The sequence below is a fragment of the Phyllobates terribilis genome, unplaced genomic scaffold (genome assembly GCF_046119375.1).
Source record: "Phyllobates terribilis strain yellow unplaced genomic scaffold, ASM4611937v1 Scaffold_4__5_contigs__length_816908805, whole genome shotgun sequence".
NCBI classification, from domain to species: domain Eukaryota; kingdom Metazoa; phylum Chordata; class Amphibia; order Anura; family Dendrobatidae; genus Phyllobates; species Phyllobates terribilis.
The window spans coordinates 133,398,884-133,412,381 of record NW_027362764.1 but is presented as its reverse complement, the minus strand read 5'-3'; the positions used below and the strand labels follow the sequence as shown (position 1 = coordinate 133,412,381).

Genomic DNA, 13,498 nt, shown 5'->3' with positions numbered 1-13,498 from the left:
TCCAACTGGAAAACACTTTTAGAATGACTCCTTATCACTATTCACAAGATAAGTATGCCTAAAATAAGCAGCATGTGCCTTTAAAATATTCGAAATATGCATTTTCCCAGCCAGGATAGCTATGGGGATCTCTAAAACAACAGAATAAACTCTACTGAATTGTACAGATCTGGACATCTGCTCTTTTATGGCAGCCTTAAAATACTATGGTAATCTCTCTACATGGACTGTGGCATTGTCTAACCAAATGCATTCAAAAACATGGACCATCGTCACAAAGGAGTTGTCGAATTCTCACATTGAAATGTGCATTATAGAACCACCATCCAATGAAAATAGGAAAGCAATATATGTTCTGCTGTTCAACAAATCTGCTCGTACCCGTACAATTATTAGTGGATCAGCATTAGTACTAACCTGTTGAAGAACTGAGACCATAGCTTCAGATCTGATTAGAGTAAAATCTGGACAGAGTTTATATATTTTTCCAAAAACATTCTTAGTTAAATTAGTATCCAATGAAAATGGTCTCAAAGCCGGGGTCTGAGATAAAGAGATGCTACATAGTGGTGGTAAACATAGCTAATAAAAATACATTTTAGATTTATTGGAGAGCATATGACAATTACTTTACCATCTATGTGCATAGAAAAATGTGAAGGAACCTCAAATTGTTAAATGGATGCAAAATAATCTGGATTTTCGTATCCAAATAATTTGTAAAATTGAAAAATACTGTCCATTCTCTTATAGTGACATGAAACATAAATAGACAGCTATAGATTGAGACAAAGTGATAAATAGAGATGTGATAGATAGATAGATATGTGATAGGTAGATAGGTGGATGGCTGTGAAAATTAACCCCATGAACACAGTGTTATCATTGTCCTTTTTTATCTATCTATCTATCTATCTATCATCTATCTATCTATCTATCTATCTATCTCTATATATCGATCTATCTTTAGATAGCTTATATCATAAGTTAGATTAATGCATTAAAAGCCCCACATATGATATTTTAATGAGTAGTGCAAAATGACAAACAAAATTTGTATAATGAACAAAATCAATTGTATCTTCATTAATAATATAGTCGTAATTATGTTAATAATAAATTGAAACATTACTATTTCATGATATTTCCTCAACCTCATTCAGCAATCTCTCATGCTAGAAGTTGTTATTTAGTATATGAAAACTGACCAGCAACTCCAAAAATAATTAAGCAAGTGTGAACAGGTGCGAGCTGCTATATAGCTGTAATGAAGTTCAAATTTTACTTATTCAGTGTTTGCATACATCTTAGATCACACAGGATGTTGCTGTATTCTTTGGTTTGAGTACCAGGTAAAGTGATTAGAAAAGTGAGACGATGATATTATGCAAAAGTAAGTGATCTGTAGCATGATGAGTGGTTTTCCATATAGCCCCCCATTGTGCAATGTTAAATATTCCCATGAAGAACATCCACCCACCTGTTTAGATTCATCGTAGTCTTGTGTTTTTGTAGTGAGACTAAGAACACCAACAGTCCTGCCCTGCCTGTGTCTATAAAGCAATATGCAAGCTCAGCACCAGCCCATCCAGACAGCGCAACCAGAACCTGTCTACAGGCAGCTCTTGTAATCCCCATCTCAGTGACTGCACATGCTGCAGCCCTGCCAAATCCATGTTATTATTCCTTGTGACTTCATGTCCAACCCTGTGTTTACCCACAATTTTTCCATGGAAAGAATTTGGTTTAAATTGTAGAATAATCCCAGTAAATATATTAAAAAGATTTTCAAGAATTGAACAAGATGTGCCCAAGAGTATGGAATTTTATAAAATAAATAAATAATTTGTTTGTTGGACCTCTTCCAGCTCCAGCACCACCTTTATTGTGGTCTCTGCTGGTCCAGCAATGATGAACTCCTTTCTTTCATTCAAATGACTACTGTAGCCAATCATTGGCCACAATGGTCACATGCTATTGATCCAAACATTATTGCGGGTGATTGGCTGCACTGGTCATGTGAGTGATGGATAAGACAAGATCACTGCAGATCTGGCAAGGAACAGTGTAGTGCTGGAACTTCAGGAAGTTAGGAACAGGTAAGATTTTTTTTTCTTTTTTTACATTGTTTTAAAGCATTCACTACTTTTGGAACAATCCCAGAAAATTCCTTTAAGCAACTGGAATATTGAGTATATACATCCATTCCTCATGCCCACTTACAAGGATGAGTTTTATGGAATTGTGTAAATACAGATGATTACTGGTGGTAATGATATTGTCATTTTCTTAACCATAATTTGTTTTATTCCAATCAATTGTAGAAAGATACCTAAAATAATGTCACCCTGCCTCGGGAATGCTATGACATCTACTAAGTTCTGTCTAATAATTCCTAGCAGTTACTAAAGTTACTAGACACTGTTTTTACATTCACAGGTATATGTATACCTGATACATAGAGGCGCACCGATAAAAGCGGCAGACCATGCTGCAGCCATGGGGACCATGAGTTGGGGTGGGGGGTAGGGCTTAGAGCCAAATGGTACTGCATTCTCCTTCCACAGTGTCACATTTTTCAGTAGTATCTTCATCTGTATATACAGTTGAATATAAAGGTGGTACAGGGAGATGTCAGCTCCCTGCTCCATCTTTCAGCCCGTGCATCTATTTTTTTTATCAGTTCGTGCTTGTAGAGAGATGTGAGGGCCATTATACAGTGTGTTTGTTGGGTTGGAGGTGCAAGGATTATTTTATTGTGTAGGGTAGTGTGGAGGCTATCATACTCCATCATACTGTATGGTGGCTGTGGGGTAATCATACTGTGTGGCGGCAGTGGGGGTATCATATTGTGTTGGGAGGTTAGTGTGGGGGCCTCATAATGTGTGTGGGGGAACTGTGGAAACATCAAACTGTGTGGGGGGCACTGTACAGGCATCTTACTGTGTTGAGGGAACTTTAGCAACATCATACTGTTTTGGTAACACTATTCTGTGTTGGGGGTGCTGTGACAATATCATACTTATGTTGGGGGCACTCTGGGGGCATCATACTTTGCTAGGGGCACATGGATGTAGGTAGAACGGTGGAGTAATTCACTGTGGAGGGCATTATTCTCGATGGGGGGCCATGAATGGGGTATCTTTGTGAGTGAAAACAATAAGGGGCTTCAGTAGGGACACAATCACTATGTAAGTGGTGGAATGCATATCCTTTTTCTTGTCTTTAAAAATTAGGAGGTATTCCCTTAAGTGACTGCACCAAATATTTATTTTTTCTGGGGTTTGAGGGTAGAGCGGTTTAATTAGTACTTTTGCTATGGGACCCCATGATTACACATGTCGAATGTGCTCAATTTTCATGTAAATATCTATGAATTAAAAATGTAAATGGCCGTCAGTGTCGGAGATGATGAAATGACAACATTTGCTCTGTGTAATAAATGGACACAGGCTGCTAACAGCGCTCCTGCCACTGACTGAAAATATCTGCTCTGACAATAGACTGGTAATCTCTGGCGCCTCTGACCTGCCCTGTCTTGTGGAATTGTCATAGATGGCTAGGCACTCATAATAGCTGGATGAGAAGCCAGTGTGTCTGTCTAATCTATTTCACTTTATATTTGTCAGCCATTGACAGCAGGTCCAACTCACGGATATAGTATCTATTGTACAGTGACATGTGGAATTCTGATGTCTGCTACAGATGTAGCAAATATATGAAATTAATATCAGGCGTGACAATAGGCTAAAATTTCTGTACATACAAAGATAAAGGTTTTAACGTAAATTTGCATTTTTACCTTTTCATATACGGTTTTATTTTGGTCAATGATTACACATTAAAGGGGTTTTCTGGGTTTACATTCTTTATCACATAATATGCACAAGACCGCTGAGACAAGTGATTGACTGCAGCGGTCAACGTGATGTCAATAAAGACTGAGAGCAGCAGTGGAGAGGCAGTATTCATTTTCTTATTTTTGTACTTTTATGCAATAAAAACATTTTAAACCTGGAAAACCCTTTAAAAATAAACTAAATACAATTTAATCAAAAAGTGTTGCTAAAAAATATTGTGGCAGAGTATTAACGGTACAGTATATGTGAGAGGAAATACTTTTATGTCAAAAAAGCAAAATGAGTGTTATTAGAGTTGAGCAAAAAAAATTATCAGGACCCTGGTCCAGCGGCCATGGCAGTGGTAGCTAGACCAGAGACCTACAAATTTCTGTATGCCTGCAGCATCCCTGGCACCTCTTCTGATTAGTAGCCCCTTGCGACATCGTGCTGCAATGATGACATTGTGCCAAGACTACTAATCACAAGAGGCACCAGAGATAGCGCAGAATGTAAAGGTGCTGGTGGCCGTGGACTGCTGACATAGCGGCTGGACCAGGGTCCTGTAAATCGTTTTGCTCAACTCTAAGTGATATACAGTACTTCAGTCATTCCTTTGCAAACGAGCCTGATAAAAGACCTTCTGTTTTCTGAAAGCTTGCAAATATTTTTCTGCTTAACCAATGTAATGTTTGTCTTTTTGATATAAAAACATTTACCATCACATCAAAAAGTGTTGTAGATTTATTATGTAGAAATTTAGGTATAATAAACCATATATATAGGGTATTAGGCTATACAGTTGAGGAGTTGAGGAATAGGTAAAAAATTGTACACAGATTTTGTTAAGAAATTCTATAAAAATTATTTTTCCCCCCAAATCCTGCCATACTACAGTAAGTAAACACTGGACACTGCCGGTTCTGATCACAGACAGAAGACATCACATCGTAAGCTGTGCACAAGCCCTGAGTAGATAATCAATAGACTTTCGACTACATGTAAATCATCTAAGCTCTCTGAAGCTGCATTTACACTGCACTATTATCGTGAATGATTAGTCCTGAAAATGTTTATTTCATGATAATTGTGCAGTCTAAACAGGCTGTGGATCACCAGTTGAACAAGCAAAATGCTCTTTCATTGTGTGAAATGACCTATGGGTTTTCCCAAAAGATCATCATTCTTGCCCGCTCATCGTCCTGTGTAAACTGGACTCGCGCCGCTGAGAACATTTAGATGATCTTTTGGCTGTTTTAAAAGATCATCGTTCTCGGCAGCACATTGTCCTGTCTAAACAATCTATTACTGATCAGTTCAGTGTGCATCTGGAGCGCGGTCTGGCTGTGTAAACAGATTTTTAAATGACCGCTGATTGGTAAATATTTACCTATTGGCGGCCGTTTAAAGTGAACCTGTCAGCTGATACATGCTGGCCAATCTGTGGGCAGCATTTAACATAGTAACAGATTTTTTAAGGTTGAAGGAAGACTAAGTCCATCTAATTCAACCCATAGCCTAACATGTTGATCCAGAGGAAGGAAAAAAAAACCCATGTGGCAAACACTAAGCTCCATATTGGGGAAAAAAATTCCTTCCTGACTCCATACAGCAATCAGACTAGTTCCCTGGATCAACGCCCTATCAAGGGATCTAGTATATATAACCTGTAATATTATACTTTTCCGTATCAAAAGCTTTTGAAAAGTCCATATACACAACATCCACTGCATTTTCTTGGTCCAGTCCGGAACTTACCTCCTCATAAAAGCTGATCAGATTAGTTTGACAGGAACGGTCCCTCGTAAACCCATGTTGATATTGGGTCATGAGGTTATGCTTCTTCAGATACTCTATTATAGCATCTCTTAGGAAACCCTCCAGGATTTTACCCACAGTAGAGGTTAAGCTTACCGGCCTATAATTTCCAAGTTCGGTTTTTGTCCCCATTTTGAATATTGGCACCACATTTGCTATACGCCAGTCCTGTGGTACAGACCCTGTCTTTATGGAATCTTTAAAGATTAAAAATAATGGTCTATCTATGACGTTACTTAATTCCTGCAGTACTCGCGGGTGTATCCCATCCGGGCCCGGGGATTTGTCAACTTTAGTGATTTTTAGATGCCGCCGGGTGTCAGGCATTGGCTATATTATCTGTGCTACACATGTATCAGCTGATGTTGGTATTGCTCGGCGCTTCGTGGCACCGCATTTTGAATATGCTATTGGCCTATTATGTTCACGTGTATCAGCTGACAGGTTCACAATAACACTGCAAAGTCATTAAATATAAACGTACCCTTAGTGATACTTGCATCATTTTCAAAAAATGTCACATTCTATTTATTTAATTTTTTTAAACCTTACACTGTATTTTTATTGCGTGGACTGACTTCAAAAGTCATTTAAAGAGTAACTGTTGTTTTAATTTTTATTTCATAAATCAATAGTACATGTGAAAATAAGAAACTTTGTCAGATATCTTATTACAAAGATCTGCTTCTTTCTCTACCAAAATTGATCAGTCATTATTAAAAAAATTCTCAATTATGAGGTAAAATCTGTATTCAGTAAAGACAAGTTATTTATTACATTACTGAGATAGGAGATGGCAGACAGATATCTAGATAGAAGGGGGAGGGGCTCTGCCTCTAGCTCCTCCCTCATTCCATCTACAGAGAATTGTATCTGTAGCAACTGTCATAATGGGAAAGTCTGTCTTCACTCAATACAGAGTTTACTTCAGAATTGTGAAGTTTAGCAGAGAAAGAAGCTAATTTTTCTGATGAGATATACTGTATTACAAAGTTGCTTATTTTCACATGTACTATTGATTTGTGGAAATGAAGGCTACGATTTAAAAGTCATTTACTATGTTGTAGTAAAAAAAAACAATAGGGCAGATTTATCATTGTCTTTATGTATTCATGCATTGAAAAACATCTTGTTTGTGCTGAATGTGAAAAAAAAGTGGCCAAGACTTTGGATCCATTCACATGGACTGACCGGCAGCACTAAATGACCTCCAATCTGGAAACATTTACTGAGTGGAGGTTGTTTAATAACCTATTTGCACCTGCAAACCGCGCTAAACCATGTAGTAGATCGCTCAGTGCGCATAGGCTGCCAATGTTCTAGGCAGCACGAGTTCTGTTTACACACGAGAACAATGATCCTTTGCGCAGCACAAAAGATCATTTCACCCAACGAAGGAGCATTTTGCTCGTTATTTGCAGCCTGTTTACCCCAGCGTTCTTATGAAAGTTCTTAAAGCAGCTTCATTGTGTTGTTAATCAGAGTATCAATGTGGAAAAAATCTTTAAAAAGAATGTTAGAATAGACCTTGTGTTGATTGAAGTCTAAAGCCTCTTTTACACGAGTGCATTTGTCATCCGCATTTCATCAAGGATTGAAATACGGTGCTTATGTAAACCAATAGACTATTCACATCGATTTTTTTCCCCAGATCCGTTTTCCCAAAATGCAGCATGTGTTATTTTGATCCATTTTACAAATAGAATAGATAGTTAATGTCTATTAAGAGTGCAGTAATTCGTAAGAAAGACATAATAAAACATGGTCCATCAGTATTTCATCAGCATTTGATCAATTTTTGTTAACTTTTTGTGCACCTGTGTTTCCATGTATTGCTATTATTTTGCACTGGACAAAATCAATCATTATGTGTTCAATAAAAAAATAGCAATAAATGAAAATACAGATGCAAAAGATGATCAAATACTGATTCATCCTGTTTCATTTCATTTCTTGTGGATCCGTATTACAGATGAATCAAATACGCTCATGTGAAACAGTCCTACGATGAATCCGATGCACAATGGGAAGAGACTTGTTCACCATTCAATAGTAATACATCTCCCCCCAATGTTGGGAAAGTTCATTGAAGTTTTCCATTTAATGACAATAGCACCTAACAACTACAATTGTTCCTTCCCATCAACAACTGGTGTTTACGGCTGATTGCAGTAAAATAGATCAAACTATGTTGTATTTTGGTCTTTGAGAAATTATGTCTGCTCCCGGAATGTGGTAAAGTATTCTAAGAACAGTATTGTGGTGAAGTCCTGTGCAGCTGTCCCCTGGCACCAGGAAGCAGACCCTTCTACCAACAGGCAGCTGTCTCTAGATGATCTCCTCTTCTTCAGGGAAACATCTCAGGTATGTTAAACAGAGCTTTATTCCGTGCCCTCCGCACTGTATTTACAGCACCCCTGCCCACTTCAAATTGATACTTTGCCTGGTGTGAAATATAGGATAGCTAGAGATGACCTTAAATATATCCTATGGGGGCTTGTAGTATGCTGCAGTATCCTAGATATTTCCAAGCGGGGCTTAGCATAAGATATATTTGTTGGGCTGGAAAAGTGAATACACAAAAATACATTGTGCAAACACATTTTGACAAACTCTATAGCAGCTATAAAATCAAGGGTATTGACAGGGCCGGCTCCAGGTTTTTGTGGGCCCCGGCCAAAAGAGTCTCAGTGGGTCCCTTTAACACATACCACGATTCATGATGCAAAGATACGGCAGAGAAATATATATATAGTACAATGCCAAATATTTCACTTTCTTCTGACATTACATGAGTGATATCTATGGTATATTCTACAATATCTCAGAAACCGGTGAGTCCGTGCAACGCACAGTGCAGACCGGACAGTATAGTCCTCCATAGAGCATTATGGGCCCCATATAATGCTCCATACTGGATACTGGCCCCCCTATAATGCTCCATACAGGATACTGGCCCCCATATAATGCTCCATACAGGATACTGTCACCCATATAATGCTCCATGCAGGCTTGACCCCATATATTGCTCCATCCTGTATGGGCCCATATAATGCTCCATCCTGTATGGGCCTTATATAATGCTCCATCCTGTATGGACCCCATATAATGCTCCATCTTGTATGGGCCCCATATAATGCTCCATCCTGTATGGGCCCCATATAATGCTCCATCCTGTATGGGCCCCATATAATGCTCCATCCTGTATGGGCCATATATATTGCTCCATCATGTATGGGCCATATATATTGCTCCATCATGTATGGGCCCCATATATTGCTCCATTTTGTATGGGCTCCATATAATGCTCCATCCTGTATGGGCCCTATATAATGCTCCATCCTGTATGGGCCCTATATAATGCTCCATCCCGTATGGGCCCCGTAGATTGCTCCATCCTGCATGGCCTGCATCCTGTATGGGCCCCATAGATTGCTCCATCCTGTATGGGCCCCATAAATTGCTCCATCCTGTATGGGCCCCATAGATTGCTCCATCCTGTATGGGCTCCATCCTGTAAGAGCCACATATAATGCCCATTTGCCTCCATACTTAAGAAAAAAAATAAAAAAAAATAAAATACTCACCCCTGCTGCTGCCACTGCTCTGCTCCGGACTCCTCAGCGTCGCTGGCGTCTTCCCGCTCTCTGCACTGTGACTGCTCAGCAGAGGGCGTGCTGGAAAGACGTCATCGCACCCTCCGACCTGAGACGTCACAGTCAAGAGACGGAAAAGGCCAGAGCTGCGGAGGCACGGGGAGATGTAAGTATTGTGCCAGGGCCCTGAGCAAGCTTGGGGGCCCACTCGCGGGCGCTGGCACCGGCACCACACTCCTCCACTCATGGGCTCCATAGAGTGCCAAGGTGCCCAACAGCGATTGGGCCCCCACGTCTGCTCAAGGCCCCCGGCACTAGCCCGGGTGTGCCAAGTGCTGACGCCGGGCCTGGGTATCGATATGCTCCCAATGTTCAACTTTCTATCTGCGCTGATGCTGATGTGATCACAGAACTGTATTAAATAGAACATTTTCTCTATAGACACACGCATTTGTGTAAGGTAGTCTATCTAATCTATCTATCTTTCTATATATATATACACATCTAGTCTATCTACCTATCTATATTTCGATTAGTGTTTCCTTTTTATATAGCATCTGTAGACAATGACATTTCAAGACACTTTCAAGATCAGTTTTATACATTTGGATTGTCTGTTGAATTATATATTAATCCCAAATGAGATTTATTAAAAATGAGCCTACAAGACACCAATCAATTATATTGTATAATGTATAATTCTAGTGCTCCTATCTTCCATTTTGCCACTCAGCCTCATAGATTATACTGTTTTTACAGTTATATGCCAAAAGGACAAAATTATATAAACTCAATCTAAACTACAACAATAAAACAATATAATTTTTAATTTAAAAAAACTTCTATAGACACCACTACTGCTAATGATGTAGACTAAGACTAAAAAGTCACATTATAAATTATACTGTACAATATAAATATTACTCTTTGTGTATTAGAATATATAGAATTAACTTACGAGAAAAGAGGCGTTGAGATAGTGAGTAGAAAGTCCGCAAGTGGGTTGCTGAGTTTCCCGGTGTCCGAGGCAGGACTTGCGTCCCTCTGTGTCTGGCTGGAGCAACTGGTAGCTGTTTTTAACAGGGAGCTGAGCTATGTTGGGACTATGATACTACAGGGCTATTTTTAGGGAATGGCAAGTGCTTCTTCATTCATTTGAGTCAACCATTACTGTGCTGTAACTATAGGAGGGTGAAACATCACATGTAGAGATAGCAGTAAGTCTATTCAGTCATGGGCTGAGTCACTTCAGACACCTTGGTAAATGAAGTCACTTTTTTGACGTTTCTTCTCAGGGGCGGACATACCATTGGTGCCACCTGTGCTGCCACACAGGGGCCTAAGAAGTAAGGGGGCCCATTTCTACCTCCAAAGCAGATGGAATTGTGCATTATGATGAGCTATCGGGCTGAAAAGGGCCCATATATTGTTCTTCCACAGGGGCCGTCTTTTGTCTGTGTCCGATCCTGTTTTCTCTGTTGACAATACAATGGGAAGAAGTTGAAAAAGTGCTGAAGTTGAGGGTCCGGACATCTACAGCCACATCCTATTTTTCAAATCTAATATTTACAGTCGTCTGATTTAGACTCCCATGTTATACTGGATGTAGAAATGTATCATTAAAGTGTTTACCATTCAACAGTTTATGTATCATTACCATAATATTCTTATTACAGGGGTTGTTCACTACACGGACAACCAATTCTCAATCACTATGTTCCCCCTTATAAAATTACAACACCTTATACTCATCTCCAGTGCTGGCGCTGTTCCAGCGGTAATGGCATTGGCTCTCATTTTGCTCGCATGACATTTTTATGTCACACGATCCCTGTGGCCAAACAATGCTAGCTTCACTCTCCCCTCTTTCAGACAAATAAGACATCTGAAGGAAGTTAGAGCTGTGGCTGCTCTCTTACTTAAAGGCCAGTGCTGATTGGCTGCAGGGATTACGTGACAATAACAATGTCACGCAAGCATAGGGAGAGCCAGTGCCAAAATCACTAGAAAGGTACTGGAGGGGAGCATAGGTGTTATTATTTTACTGGGGGGTAACATAGGGCTTGAGAAGGGGTTGTCCGAGTAGTGTACAACTCCTTAAATTGAACTTAATTAACTACATATCATGCGGGCACCATACAAGTACAGGTATGTATTATTGTGTTATTAGCTAATTATGCTTAAAGGGAACCTGTCATCTGATACATGCTGCCCGACGGCTTCTCTCCTCCCGCTGACAGTGATTGACAAGGAGTCTGCCTATTAACGCACACAGGCAGAGGCTTGTCAGTCACTGTTAGCGGGCAGGGAGAAGCTATTAAACGTATGTTTTTCTCTGAAACACTGCAGCGTTTCAGAGACAAACATACAAGGTGTTCAAGGAAGCTTGCAAACTGTATTTTTAACTTCGTCCTTACTCCTCCGGAGATGAGGAGCAACGAGTGGGAATTGTGATCTCACTGCTGCAAGGAGTTCCTCAATCCTGGGATTTCTCTTTGCCGCAGGGTTTGGTTTGTCTCCAATTTGTGGAGTTTTTTTTGGGGCCCTAGCCCTCATTTATGATGACCCTGACCGGATCTGCTTGGCTGAGTCCAGGTTGTGTCGAGTTCATCAGGGGAATCAGTCAGTGGAGACGTACAGCTCCGAATTCCGCAGATGGGCAACTGATACAAAATGCAATGACTCAGCTCTTAGAAGCCAATTTTGTCAGGGCCTTACTGAAAAGTTGAAAGATGCTTTGGCAGTGTATGAAACATTTTATTGGGGTCTGTTCTTTGATTTCTAAGCAAAAGGAAACTCAATTAACCCTTAGTAGTCTGGAGTTGGATAAGCAAGGGGTGCATTTATTGTCAAATTGCAGTTACCGGTTTGTCCTGACAGCAGAGGTGGTGCTAGAGAGCAAAACCAAGAAAATTTTTGTGTTTGTTGACAGTAGAGCTGGAGTCAGCATGGTCGATGCTGAGTTTGTGAGAACTCATGGTCTTGCTTGCTGTATTTTAGCTAAGCCTATTCCCATCTTTACTACTGACTCAGCGCCACTTGCAGAGAGAGCTCTGACTCAGATTTTCCATGGTGTAAAACTGAGGGAGGGGGTCAGTCCATTGTGCGATAATTTTTTGCTATGTCCTGGACGGTCTTCCCACCCCAATTGTTTTGGGTCTACCTTGGTTGGTGAAACATAATCCGTAGTCTGGAGAAGGGACATATCAGACCCCTCCGTGGTGGCAGGGTTCGTCTTCATGAAGAAAAAAGATGACAGTCTATTCACGAAGAAGAACCCTGCTGCCACGGGCGAAGATGAGGGACTGATATGTCCCTTCTCCAGACTTCCCACAATGAAATCCTTCATGGCTTGTCTCTCAGGGCCAGAAAGATTATACAGTCTGGACTTAGGTAGTTTAGCTCCGGGGTTCAGGTTAATAGGACAGTCATATGCATGATGAGGAGGCAAATCCTGACATCCCCTCTCAGAAAAAACATCCTCAAAACCAGACAGAAAAGCAGGTAAGATTTCCGTAGAGACTGTAGAAAGGGAAATATCTAAACAGTTCTCATGGCAGTAATCTCCCCATGCAATGATCTCACTGGCTTGCCAATCCACCAACGGATTATGTTTCACCAATCAGGGTAGACCCAAAACAATTGGATGGGAAGACCATCCAGGACATAGCAAGGGATTATCTCACAATGAACCGACCCCACCCTCAGTTTTACATTATGTACAATCTGAGTTAGAGCTTTCTGTGCAAGTAGCGCTGAGTCAATGGTGAAGATGGGAATAGGTTTAGCTAAAGTACAGCAAGCAAGTCCATGAGTTCTCACAAATTCAGCATCAACCATGCTGACTCCAGCTCCACTGTCAACAAACACAGAAATTTTCTCGGTTTTGCTCTCTAGCACCACCTCTGCTGTCAGGACAAACTGGGAACTGCAGGTTGATGATAAATTAACCCTTGCTTTTCCAACTCCAGACTACCAAGGGTTAATTCAGTTTCCTTTTGCTTAGCAACCGAAGGACAAGCACCCAAAAAATGTCCCTTTTTCCCACAAAAAAACATACGCCTTTTTTTTCTCCAGAGTCAGACAGCACAGCTGCTCTGCGAGCTCTGCAACCGAAACCATACCAAGCATAGCTCAGTTGTTGAACCAGGTAGCTGAGCTCAGTTGCTGATCTGTGTATAACCCCACCTAGACCACAGCTTTCTGTGTACATTGTACAGTGACGGAGCTGCTAATCAGTGCTGG

General features: G+C 40.5%; 1 protein-coding gene across 1 annotated transcript in view; it reads right to left on the bottom strand.

The window, feature by feature from the left end:
* Positions 1-10,351, bottom strand: part of LOC141265102 (xin actin-binding repeat-containing protein 1-like) — a 35,885-nt gene extending 25,534 nt beyond the window's left edge. The window contains exon 1 of the mRNA XM_073677753.1: positions 10,212-10,351. The gene's annotated coding sequence lies outside the window, so the exon portion shown is untranslated. The remainder of the gene's footprint in view (positions 1-10,211) is intronic.
* Positions 10,352-13,498: the final 3,147 nt, after the last annotated feature.